Source organism: Staurois parvus, unplaced genomic scaffold (assembly GCF_062004578.1).
Source record: "Staurois parvus isolate SC_StPar_1 unplaced genomic scaffold, SC_StPar_1.0 ptg000842l, whole genome shotgun sequence".
Classification (NCBI taxonomy): Eukaryota; Metazoa; Chordata; class Amphibia; order Anura; family Ranidae; genus Staurois; species Staurois parvus.
The window spans coordinates 766,802-780,130 of NW_028318638.1; the positions used below are offsets into that span (position 1 = coordinate 766,802).

Genomic DNA, 13,329 nt, shown 5'->3' on the forward strand with positions numbered 1-13,329 from the left:
GATGACTCAGAAGAGGGGAGTTCCTACACCTATTCTCTGAGAAAAAAAACATGGATATATATATATACACACACACACACCTTGCCAATACCGAGTTGGACCCCCTTTTGCCCTCAGAACTGCCTTCATTCTTCATGACATGGATTCAACAAGGTGTTGGAAACATTCCTAAGAGATTTTGGTCCATATTGACATGAATTACTGTTGCCTTTCTCAAACCAGTCTGCCCATTCTCCTCTGACCTCTGACATCAACAAGGCATTTTCCTCCAAATACCACTCACTGGATATTTTCTCTTTTTTGGACCATTCTTTGTAAAACCTAAAGATGGATGTGTGTAAAAATCCCAGTAGATCAGCAGTTTTCGAAATACTCAGACCAGCCCATCTGGCACCAACAACCATGCCACGTTCAAAGTCACTTAAAACCCCTTTCCCAATCTGATGCTCATTTTGAACCTCAGCAAGTCGTCTGCACCATGTCTAGATGCTTAAATGCATTGAGTTTCTTCCATGTGATTGGCTGATTAGCAATTTGTGTCACCAAGCACATGAACACCTAATAAAAAAGCCGATGAGTGTTTGTGTGTATATATATATTATTATTATTATTATACAGTATTTATTAAGCGCCAATGGTTCGCTCAGCGCTGTACATTACAAAGGGGGACAGAACATGTGACAGAACAATACCAATACAATGCAAAACATGAGGGGATCGAGGGCCCTGCTCTTTCGAGCTTACAATCTAGGAGGGAGGGGATGGTGGCACAGGAGGAGATAGCTGTGGGGGATGGAGTTGTAGGAAAAGTGGAGGAGGTCGGCAATTAGCATGGGGTGGGGTAGGCTCCCCTGAAGAGGTGGGTTTTCAGGGTGCACCTAAAGGAGAGGAGAAAAGGTGATAATCTGATGGGTTGGGGCAGGGAGTTCCAGAGGATGGGTGACACACTGGAGAAGTCCTGGAGGCGGGCGTGGGAGGAGGAGACCAGGGAACTAGGGAGAAGGAGGTCTTGTGAGGAGTGGAGTGTGCGTGTTGGGCGGTACTTGGATATTAGGTCGGTGATGTAGTTCGGGGCAGTGTGGTGGACGGCTTTGTACGTCAGTGTTAGGATTTTGAATTTGATCCGTTGAGCAATCGGAAGCCAGTAGAGGGATTGGCAGAGGGGGGTGGCGGAGATGGAGCGGTTGGAAAGGTGAATGAGTCTGGCAGCCGTATTCAGGATGGACTGAAGTGGGGATAGCCAGCGGCGAGGCAGGCCAGTGAGGTGGGAGTTGCAGTAGTTGAGTCGTGATATGATGAGGGAGTGGATGAGCTGTTTAGTGGTTTCTGGGGTTAGGAACGGGCGTATTTTGGCGATGTTGCGGAGGTGGAGTCTGCACGAGTTTGTTAAAGATTGGACTTGGGGCTGGAAGGATAGGTTGGAGTCCAGAATGACACCAACTACTCTGGCCTGCGGGGCGGGTTTGATGGTGGCGTTGTTGGATGTGACGGAGAAGTCAATGGGGGGTGGGGTCCGGGCTGGGGGGGAAGACAAGAAACTCGGTTTTGAAGAGGTTCAGTTTAAGGAAGTGGAGCGACATCCAGTCTGATATGTCGCTCAGTAGTTGTGTGATTCGGGTGGAGACTAAGGGGGTGAGGTGGGGGGTTGAGAGATAGATTTGTGTGTCGTCGGCATAGAGGTGGTAGTTGAAGCCGTGAGAGTGTATGAGTTGGCCAAGGGAGGAGGAGTAGATGGAGAAGAGAAGGGGCCCGAGGACGGAGCCTTGAGGGACCCCAACAGAGAGGGGGAGTGAGGGGGAGGTGGTAGCATTATAGGTAACGCTGAAAGAGCGTTGTGACAGGTAGGATGAGAGCCAGGAGAGAGCAGAATCTCTGAGGCCGAATATATTGTGTATATTTATAGTGGTATATATATATATATATATATATATATATATATATACAAAAGCAGAATCCTTGAAAAGTTTTCCTTGTTTTTCTCACAATGTGCCCTCATTCACACATGAATCTTAAACATTTTATCATGACATGAGACTTCCTATAAACATAGACATTGCATTTTCTAATCAGCACACTAAAAATCCCCTAAGATTCAGCACTATCACATCAGCCAAAATATTATGAAATAATAACCTCGTGGAATAATTTTTTTCTACAGGGAGAAGCGTGCTGAGACGACGTCCCAAGGTGCAACCGTTACAAACAAGGCTTTGCAGAAGAGCAGCGAGATCCCCCGATGTCAGAACAGAACATTAACCACTTCCATTTTACTTCTTTTTTTTTTTACTGCATGTTAAAGGGAACGTAGAGTTTTTGCAATTTTTTTTGTTAGATACAATATAGAGTACATATAAAGAGATCAGCTGGATGCAAATCATGTTAGAAGCGCGGTTTAAATACATATATATCTCTTTGCATATTGTATAATAATATACTGTATATACCTGGGAACAGGGGCGGACTGACCATTTGGAAACTCGGGCACTGCCCGAGGGCCCAGGGTCAGTAGGGGGCCCCATGAGATGCCCCTGGTACCTTTTTCATAGTCTTTTTTGAGTTTGGGCAAGGACACAGAGGCTCCATGATCTCCTATTGCCGGGGAGCCCATGAGTTGTCAGTCCACCCCTGCCTGGGAACTTTTAGAAGTTTGTGAGATTCTGGTGAGGGGCAAATGTAGCGCATAGTGGCGAATTGAAGAACTGAAGGGGTTAATAGCGGCATGCTTGGCAGCGATTTGGCAGCAGGGCCAAAAGATTTAATTTTTGAGGATTACTGATATTGATAGACCTGCAGGAGAATAAAAAAAAGAAAACTATTTCAAGAAAACAGCACAGACTTGAAGATATTTAGGGAAAGAAAACTGACAAATATACAATATACAGTACAACAAACAGGCAAATATATATCAAAATGTGCTAAAAAATATTTAATTATAATAGGTACCTACGTACCAGAAACAATGCGTTGGAAAATGTAATTGAGGCAATTGGTTCCGCTATCGACTTACAATCATTAAAAATACAAAAGTTGGAGCAAAGAAATTGGGACTTTATAGGCACCAATGTCACACAAATGTCAAAAAAGCCAGTTTTATTCTCAATTGTTCACAAAGGATAAAATACGGTACATATTAGAATACATGATTAATGTTTATGTTAATTTTTTTATTTCTTAGAAATTTTGTTTGCATCATATCCCCCTGACGAAGCTTCGTAATCAATTGAAACGCGTCGGAGCTTTACATTTTAAGGGGATATCTATTTCTCTCTATTAGAATGATGTAGTATCCAATGTTGATTGCTTCTTGAAGCTATTGATTATATGTGTTCTAATATGTACGATGTTTTAGCTTTTTTTAGCAAATGATAATAAAACTGACTTTTTTTTCCAAATTTTGTGATTTCTCTTACATCAGTGCCTGTAAAGTCCCAATTTCTTTGTTCCAACTTTTGTACACATTGATATCAGGGATGTGGCACCCCTTCCCACCTAGTGGATCTCATTAACCGTGGAATAAAACTAACTTTTTACAATCATTAAAATTTTAAAACAGTATGTTTTGGGTACTTTTAGGAACCCAATTGTTACGGCGCGTATATATTTTGGGCTGTGTTCTGACAAGATACGTCTTCCTTTTAATTGTCAAGTATTGCTGACTTTACCACACAATTACCAGCTGTCAGGGCAGGGCTGTGGAACGGACAGGTAGGCCTAGTGGCAGGGTAACGCACTGGCTGACGACAACCACCACCAACAGACCGAAGTCCCTCAGGGCGCGGAGTCTAAGTCCCAGGCTGCCCTTCACCAGGGCCCTTGATGGTGGGGATGGACTTGACGCAGCCAGGAACAAGGTCGTGGCCCCCGAGACACCCTGGCTGCGGTAATGGCCGCCGCCAATGGCGTGTAGCTGGTGAGAATGACAATAGCGTAGTCAGGCAGGCCGGGTCAACAACAACGGGACAAAATGGTACAGAACAGTAGACAGAGAATCACAGGTCACGGGCCGGGTTCAGCAACGGAAGGTCAGATCGAAGGAAAACACAGAGAATGGTCTTAGTCACAAGCCGAGTCAGATACCAGAAGAGTCACGAGCGTATACACAGAGCTGTAGCAAGACAAAGACACAAGACACAAGTGCAAAGAGCATGTGCGGATCAAAGGCTTATATGTACTCAGCCACACCCCTCTGGGGGATGGACCTCAGAGACCTGAAGGCATAAAAGATTCCCACCATGCTCAGCAGAAATCCAAGATGGATGCTAGCACATGGAGTAACATAACCTCTGGGAAAAGGTAGGACCTTGACACCAGCCCTGCTCTTTACATTGTTCCCACACCCGCCGGGAGATCTGACTTTGGTGCTATCCTATGTGTGCTGATTCACCTGGTTCACTGGGTAAGCCAGTCTCTCCCATTGGCAACTAGATATATACTGTAACGGACCCCGGTCTCCCGCACCCGGGTATCTCTATCAAGTAGCTGCTTCTCAGGCTCTGGAACACGAGACCAGTGAATCTGGCTATTGCTACCCCAAGATCTAGACAACACCAGATTTTAAGTAAGCCAGAAGGTAGACTCTTATATTTTAACACAGATACAAGATATATACACTCAAGGGAACAATCCCCCCTCCCTGCATAATGACACAGGGAGGGGCAATCTACCTTTAGTAACAAGAGACACACCAACAGGCAGTCCCATCTGGAGGGAGGGCTGCTGGAGACACCCCCCCCCCCCACTAAGCCAATACACATAAATCCCATAATAGTTTGCTCCCAAGCCAGACACACAATAGAACACTGGGATGCAACCATAACACCAAACAATCCACAACCCCCACTCCACCTATCTCCTAGACATGTCTACACAATATTAGGACAGATCACCCTGTACCCCTAACAGGCACAGGGTGACTTACACATAATAGGAATATGGGGAGCTGGGTTCCATGGGACCCCCACCCAATACACTATATTGCAAAAGTATTTAAGCACTTTAGAAGCATATTTCATTGTACAAGTGTATACAAGCTTTAGACAATTTTTTAAGCCAGTAGGAAGCACCATGGGAAAGAGACCAGTTTTTACAGGCTAAAAATGCCTGAAAAATGCCTAAAAACGCCTGATTTGAGCATTTTTAGGGAATCCCTTTAAAGTCTATGAAGTCTATGAAGTCGACAATTTGCCTCAAAAGTAGCTCATGTAGCTTTTAGAGCTTCAAGTGTTGAGTTACAGACTTCTGAGCACTCGTATGTGAACAGCCACCATTGAAATACTTGGGATTTAGGATGCTGAGAGATTTGGAGCTACAATACGCTCTGGTGTGAATAGGGCCCTAGTCCCATATAAGGTCTTTTTATTTATACAAAAATACCATGGTACACAAAAACACTCAAGACGGTTATATAACTTATAACTGACACATCCCTCATGTGTTCTCATGTCAAACATAATAGAACATCCTGCTGAAAATGTCCATATCTTCCATGTATAAAAATTGTCAACATATACAAATGCTATAGGTCAAAAATGGGTGCCATAACCACTTGCCGACCGCTCTGTAGCAGTTTTACGGCCACACAATTATGTATATATGCGATTTTCCATTTCCAGGTAGAGAGCGCGTGTGCGCGTGCACGCCATCCTACCCGCACTGTCATTGGCTCCTGTAACTGTCAATCACCAGGTCCCTGCCATCGATTCCTCGCTGGGTACCGGTGATCGGCAGGGCAGCTGACAGGAAAGAGATCAGTGAGTGTAAACAACACAGATCTCTCTCCTGTCAGCAGGGGCGTGCTGGTTTTTATCTCTCTGCAAAGTAGGGAGATAAAAACCAGCACATCCCCTAGTTACAAAGTACAAAGGTAAATCACTTCCTAACATACACTTAACCCTTTGATCGCCCCAGATGCTATTTGATTAATTTTTAATATTCAAAGCAAATGCCCCAGTCCATCCATGTCTCCATGCTTTACTTTGCTGAGAAGTCAATTAGAAAAAAAAGGCCATCTTGAGTAAGGGCAGATGATTCATGTAGCAATTACTTCCTGGAATCCAGCTGCCCTTAGCTCAGGCATACAGACAGGAGGGTGTACTTAGCTGAGAAAGCCCCTTCTCCCCTACTGAAGACTCCTGGGATGTATGACGTGATTTATCTAGGCATGGAAACCAAGATGTAACTAAAGAAATATAAAAAAAAACTGTTTAAAACAAGTAAATATGATCTACTTTCCTGTCTAATGCAAGCAGCATAAGAATTCAAAATATTTCATGTTGATTGAGAGAGTGAATGTTACTGGTGATGTCAGTGTCCGTTAGCGTCAGATTGCCCACCGCACTATCGCAGTTGTATTATAAGTCGCTGATCACCGCCATTAGTAGTATAAATAGTAGTATAGATTGTACGCCCCTTGAGGGTTAGGGACTGATGTGAATGTACAATATATATGTAAAGCGCTGCGTAAATTGATGGCGCTATATAAGTACCTGAAATAAATAAAAAAATTAAAATCCAGTATATATCCCATAGTTTGTAGATGCTATAACTTTCACGCAAACCAATCAATATACTCTTTTTAGGATTTTTTTTATTAAAGACTTGCAGCAGAACACATTTTGGAAAAAATCTATGAAGCAATTACATTTTTTTTTATTGGATATGTTTTGTAGCAGAAAGTAAAAAATTTTTTTTTTTTCAAAATTTTCGGTCTTCATTTAAATCACAAAAAAAAAAATAATTAAAAACCAGTGGTGATCAAATACTACAAAAAAAAAAGTTCTATTTGTGTGGGAAAAAAATTATATAAATTTCGTTTTTGTACAGTGTTGCATGACCAGGCAATTACCAGTTAAAGTAGTGCAGTGCTGTATAGCACAAATTAGCCTGGTCATGAAGGGAGTAAAATGTTCTGGAGCTGAAGTGGTTAAAAGTGGCAGTAGTCGGCGTCCTGTGTTCCGGATGCCTCACCCCTTTGCTTTCGCGGCTGTGGACAAAGAGGGATAGTGCTCCATGTTTGGTGGTTGTGTCCAAAAGTCCGGCGGTTTTGGATACGCACATAAAATTTTATCTATTCTCTCACCCAGATGCATCTCAGGAAAAGCCCTCAGCAGGCCCTGCTAGGTAACCCAGTGGGGGGGGGGGCCCCGAGAACTGTGCGGCGGTTGATTTTTACGGCAGCTACAATTTCCATCGCGCGGTCTTGGAAGTCTCCTGTGATTCCGTTCTACCTTTTGAAGGCCAAACTGACATGGATCATGACGAAAGAACGTCTGTCGGCGATCCTTCAAGATAAGATGACCCTTTTTGACAGGATATGGGACCCATGGATTATATATCTGTCGAGCTTTCCATGACTTGGGACCTTCTACCAGGGGCGGACTGACAACTCATGGGGCCCCCGGGCAATAGGGGATCATGGGGCCCCTGTGCCTTTGCCCAAACTCAAAAAAACCTATGAAAGAGGTACCAGGGGCATCTCATGGGGCCCCCTACTGACCCCGGGCCCTCGGGCAGTGCCCGAGTTTCCAAATGGTCAGTCCGCCCCTGCCTTCTACCCAGTAACCCAGTGTGGGGGGGGGGGCGCCGACGAGACCTGTGTGACAGTTGATAACATTGATTTTTACGGCAGCTAAAATTTCCATCGCGCGGTCTTGGAAGTCTCCTGTGATTCCTTTCTACCTTTTGAAGGCCAAACTGACATGGATCATAATGAAAGAACGTCTGTCGGCGATCCTTCAAGATAAGATGGCCCTTTTGGAAAGGATATGGGACCCATGGATTATATATCTGTCGAGCTTTCCATGACTTGGGACCTTCTACCAGGGGTGGACTGACAACTCATGGGGCCCCCGGGCAATAGAAGATCATGGGGCCCCTGTGTCTTTGCCCAAACTCAAAAAAACCTATGAAAGAGGTACCAGGGGCATCTCACGGGGCCCCCTACTGACCCCGGGCCCTCGGGCGGTGCCCGAGTTTCCAAATGGTCAGTCCGCCCCTGCCTTCTACCCAGTAACCCAGTGTGGGGGGGGGGGGTGCCGAGACCTGTGCGACAGTTGATAACATTGATTTTTATGGCAGCTACAATTTCCATTGCGTGCCTTGGAAGTCTTCTGTGATTCCGTTCTACCTTTTGAAGGCCAAACTGATATGGATCATGATAAATGAACGCCTGTCGGTGATCTTTCACGATAAGATGACCCTTTTTGAAAGGATATGGGACCCATGGATTAGATATCTGTTGAGTTCTCTGTGACTTAGGACCATCTACCTACCCGAGAGGTGATGAGGGTGTACCTCCACTTCCCCTCCCCCCTTTTTTTTTGTTTTTGTTGCTTTTGTTCGCTCTCTTGTTCTACTCCCAGTTATCTATTTTCTCCTTTTTTTTCTCATTGCATTTTTTTTTTGAGCTTATTGTTGACATATCACTCTGTGGTGGGCCTGGTTGTTATTGCTATGCCTTTACCTATGTTGGTTACACTGGAATGTGCCTATACGTCTCCATTGATGGAAATGTTACGTTTTTCTTTTCCTCTCTTCCTCCCGTGCATTTCAGGGAAGCGTTTGTATTTTATTGAACATTAATAAAAACATATTGAAAGAAAAAAAAAAGTGTCAGTAGCATATTATATGTCAGCCAGCAAATTAAAAAAAAAATTGAAAGTGAAATGATACCGTCTATTGTCCAAAACAGATCGAAAACGAAAGCTTTCAAAGTGCAATAGTTTTCTCGGCACCATCCCGCTAACATGTTTCCAAATCACGAGCTGAATTGGCCAATAAATTCTATTCTTGACCACAAAGATTTTGTTGACAGTGACAGATTGTGAGTCGTTTATCGGTGTGTGGAGAACCGAGCCAGGAAGAGAAACAATGGTATTGACAGTGGTGGCTTCCTGACTCTTGAATGGTTTGGGAAATTATTTTTAAACTACTTCAAAAAAAGCAAAGATATAACAATCATTAATTGTTTACAACTATCAAGATAAAAGAGGGGAACTGGAAATTCCAGTAAAAGTGATTCAACAAGTATTGGTGGTTTTCAGGAACATAAAGCTTTCCGACATCTAATTATCAACGAACCATCACCGGGAAGATTTTTTTTTACTGTTGTGTGATTCCCAAAGAATTAAAGGAAACCTGAACTTGGAATGTGTAGACTGTCATTGCTGATCTCCTCTTCTAAAAATGGTGGTTGCCTGGCTGTCCTGCTGAGCCTTTGTCATTAACTATTTGCCACTCACATAACACATAGGTGCCTCGGAAAAGAGGTTGGGCATTGTCGTACACCTGCTGCCCATATGTGTCCATGAGCGGAGGAGGCTTTTGTGCTGAGAGTGCAGTGATAATGGAAGACAGTTACGATGGGGAGCTGGTGGGACCAGCCCCCAATCATGTGAACACTGGGACAGCCAATCACAGTGGTCACATGAACAGGCAGACCTTCCTGCCCTAGGGCATAAGAGCCCTTCTAAAGGGATGTCGGTGAATTGAAACTGAAGAGCCACACCACTGCTGAGAGGTTCAGATACAACTTTATTTGATTAAAAAAAATCAGGGGTACCATCCAAAAAGTAGTCAATACGTTTTAGGGGGTTAAGAGCACCCCGTCATCAGATCTAGAAAGAACATAGGAAAATTTCCATATCAGTCTAATATTAAAACAATTTCCCCTCCACAAGGTCATAATTAAAACCAAATAGTCATGGGAATTAAAATGAAATGCCACCACACTGCTAAGGGGTCCAGCTACAACTTTATTCCATTAAAAGTCATGGGTACCATCCAAAAAGTAACCAATGCATTTTGGGGGTCCAGGAGCACCCCCTTCATCAGTGCTAGAAAGAACTGGAATTAAAGGAAACCTGAACTTGGAATGTGTAGACTGTCATTGCTGATCTCCTCTTCTAAAAATGGTGATTGCCTGGCTGTCCTCCTGAGCCTTTGTCATTAACTATTTGCCACTCACATAACACATAGGTGCCTCGGAAAAGAGGTTGGGCATTGTCGTACACCTGCTGCCCATATGTGTCCATGAGTGGAGGAGGCTTCTGTGCTGAGAGTGCAGTGACAATGGAAGACAGTTATGATGGGGAGCTGGTGGGACCAGCCCCCAATCATGTGACCACTGGGACAGCCAATCACAGTGGTCACATGAACAGGCAGATCTTCCTGAATTAAAACTGAAGAGTCACACCACTGCTGAGAGGTCCAGATATAACTTTATTCCATTAAATAAATCAGGGGTACCATCCAAAAAGTAGTCAATATGTTTCAGGGGGTTAAGAGCACCCCGTCATCAGATCTAGAAAGAACATAGGAAAATATCCATATCAATCTAATATTAAAACAATTTCCACTCCACAAGCTCATAATTACAACCAAATAGTCATGGGAATTAAAATGAAATGCCACCACACTGCTAAGGGGTCCAGATACAACTCAATTCCATTAAAAGTCATGGGTACCATCCAAGAAGTAACCAATGCATTTTGGGGGTCCAAGAGCACCCCCTTCATCAGTGCTAGAAAGAACATAGGAAAATTTCCATATCAGTCTAATATTAAAACAATTTCCCCTCCACAAAGTCATAATTAAAACCAAATAGTCATGGGAATTAAAATGAAATGCCACCACACTGCTAAGGGGTCCAGATACAACTCAATTCCATTAAAAGTCATGGGTACCATCCAAGAAGTAACCAATGCATTTTGGGGGCCCAAGAGCACCCCCTTCATCAGTGCTAGAAAGAACATAGGAAAATTTCCATATCAGTCTAATATTAAAACAATTTCCCCTCCACAAGGTCATAATTAAAACCAAATAGTCACGGGGGTGAAAATTAAATGCCACCACACTGCTAAGAGGTCCAGATACAACTTAATTCCATTAAAAGTCATGGGTACCATCCAAAAAAGTAACTAATGCATTTCAGGGGTCCAAGAGCACCCCCTTCATCAGTGCTAGAAAGAACATAAGAAATTTTCCATATCAATCTAATATTAAAACAATATCCCCTCCACAAGTTCATAATTAAAACCAGTCATGGGAGTAAAATGAAAGGCCACCACACTGCTAAGGGGTCCAGCTACAACTTAATTCCATTAAAAGTCATGGATACCATCCAAGAAGTCGGGGTCCAGTAGCATATGTAGCCAGTAGAGATCGAGTAGAAGCATAGTTGAGGCACAATCCAAAGATTGGTAACAAGTGGTTGCAGGCTGAGATCAAGCAGAAGTTTAGTCGAGGAACATGCCAAAAGGTTGGTAATGAGTGGTTGTAGTAGTTGGTAACAAGTGGTTGCAGGTTGAGATCAAGCAGAAGCATAGTCGAGGAACAAGCCAAAAGGTTGGTAATGAGTGGTTGCAGTAGTTGGTAACAAGTGGTTGCAGGTTGAGATCAAGCAGAAGCATAGTCGAGGAACAAGCCAAAAGGTTGGTAATGAGTGGTTGTAGTAGTTGGTAACAAGTGGTTGCAGGTTGAGATCAAGCAGAAGCATAGTCGAGGAACAAGCCAAAAGGTTGGTACTGAGTGGTTGTAGTAGTTGGTAACAAGTGGTTGCAGTTTGAGATCAAGCAGAAACATAGTCGAGGAACAAGCCAAAAGGTTGGTAATGAGTGGTTGTAGTAGTTGGTAACAAGTGGTTGCAGGTTGAGATCAAGCAGAAGCATAGTCGAGGAACAAGCCAAAAGGTTGGTAATGAGTGGTTGTAGTAGTTGGTAACAAGTGGTTGCAGGTTGAGATCAAGCAGAAGCATAGTCGAGGAACAAGCCAAAAGGTTGGTAATGAGTGGTTGTAGTAGTTGGTAACAAGTGGTTGCAGGTTCAGATCAAGCAGAATTCACCAAAATATCACCAAAATATTTTAAATCAGGTGATGGAACCCTATAACCAAACAGCTGTGAGCTCTTTCATCCTTCTTGGTCTCTCAAGCATCCCATATCTTCAGGTCATATGCTGTACTTCCTAATATTCTTAATCATTTACACCATCACACTGTCAGGAAATGTTCTGCTCATTGTAGTAGTAAGGATGGACAGCCAGCTGCATACTCCAATGTACTTCTTCCTCACCAACCTCTCATTCATTGACATCTGTTTTTCCTCCACTGTTGTGCCTAAATTACTTGTAAATACCTTCTCTCAGGACAAAAGTATTTCCTTCCTAGGATGTGCCTCACAGATGTATTTCTGGCTCTAGAAGCAACAGAGTGTTTCATTTTAGCTGTCATGGCCTATGACCAATAGGTGGCCATCTGCCACCCTTTACGATACCAAATTTTCATGCACAAACGGACATGTATATCTCTGGCCACTTTCTCATGGACCTTGAGCTTCCTGAATGCTGTGATCCACATGGTCTTCACCTTCCAGCTCCCGTACTGCAAGTCCAAGGTGTTCAATCACTTCTTCTGTGAGATGCTCCACTCTTCCGGCTCTCCTGCAAAGACATCATATTCAATGAAGTTGTTGTGTTCTTTGTTCATTTCTTCTGACTCTTATCTCACACTTCCAAATCATCTCCACCATCCTGAAAATTCGCTCCAATAAAGGGCAATATAAGGTCTTCTCCAAATTTGACTCACATCTTTCAGTGGTTTCCCTCTACTATTGCACCATTGTGTTTATGTATTTAGGACCTTGGTCCAGCTACACCCCAGATCTAGTGATAGGCTGAACACCCCCCCCCCCCCGTTCGGTTCAAACATCCGAACCTACAGAATGTTCGACTGCGAACTTCGAACTTGAACCGAACAACTGAGTGGTATCTTACCGCATCTGAGTATGTGGTAAGATACCGCTCAGTTACTAAAATACGGCATGAGTTATATTATGAAGTCATGCAGAATTTTAGTAGTGAAATATTAATTCATGTTTCAGCTGTCAGTGGGGTTCCCCGCTAACAGCTGAATGTCAAAAGAATTGTCGGCATTGCCCGACAATTAAACATTAAACGTGGGGTCCTCCCCCCCATCTATACCAAAATTTAGAAATTTTCTTTTAAATGGCATGGGGGTCCCCCCCAAAATCCATACCAGACCCTTATCCAAGCATGCAATCTGGCAGGTCAGGAAAGGGGGGGACGAGCTAGTGCCCCCCCTCCTGAACCATACCAGGCTACATGTCCTTAACATGAGGGGAGCTTTGGGGAGGGGGACTCCCCCCCAAAGCACCTTGTCCCCATGTTGATGGGGGCAAGGGCCTCTTCCCCTCAACCATGGCCGGTGGTTGTGGGGGTCTGCGGGCGGGGGGCTTCACAAGGGGGCCCCCAGATCCTGACCCCCCCTCTGTAAATTAGTATGCAGTATATGGTACCACTATCTATTCACAAAAAA

The 13,329-nt window shown here is 43.8% G+C and overlaps 1 pseudogene; it reads left to right on the top strand.

Moving 5' to 3' along the window:
• Nucleotides 1-11,871: 11,871 nt before the first annotated feature.
• On the top strand, nt 11,872-12,671 carry LOC149443624 (olfactory receptor 5G3-like; annotated as a pseudogene).
• The last annotated feature ends 658 nt before the right edge of the window (nt 12,672-13,329 follow it).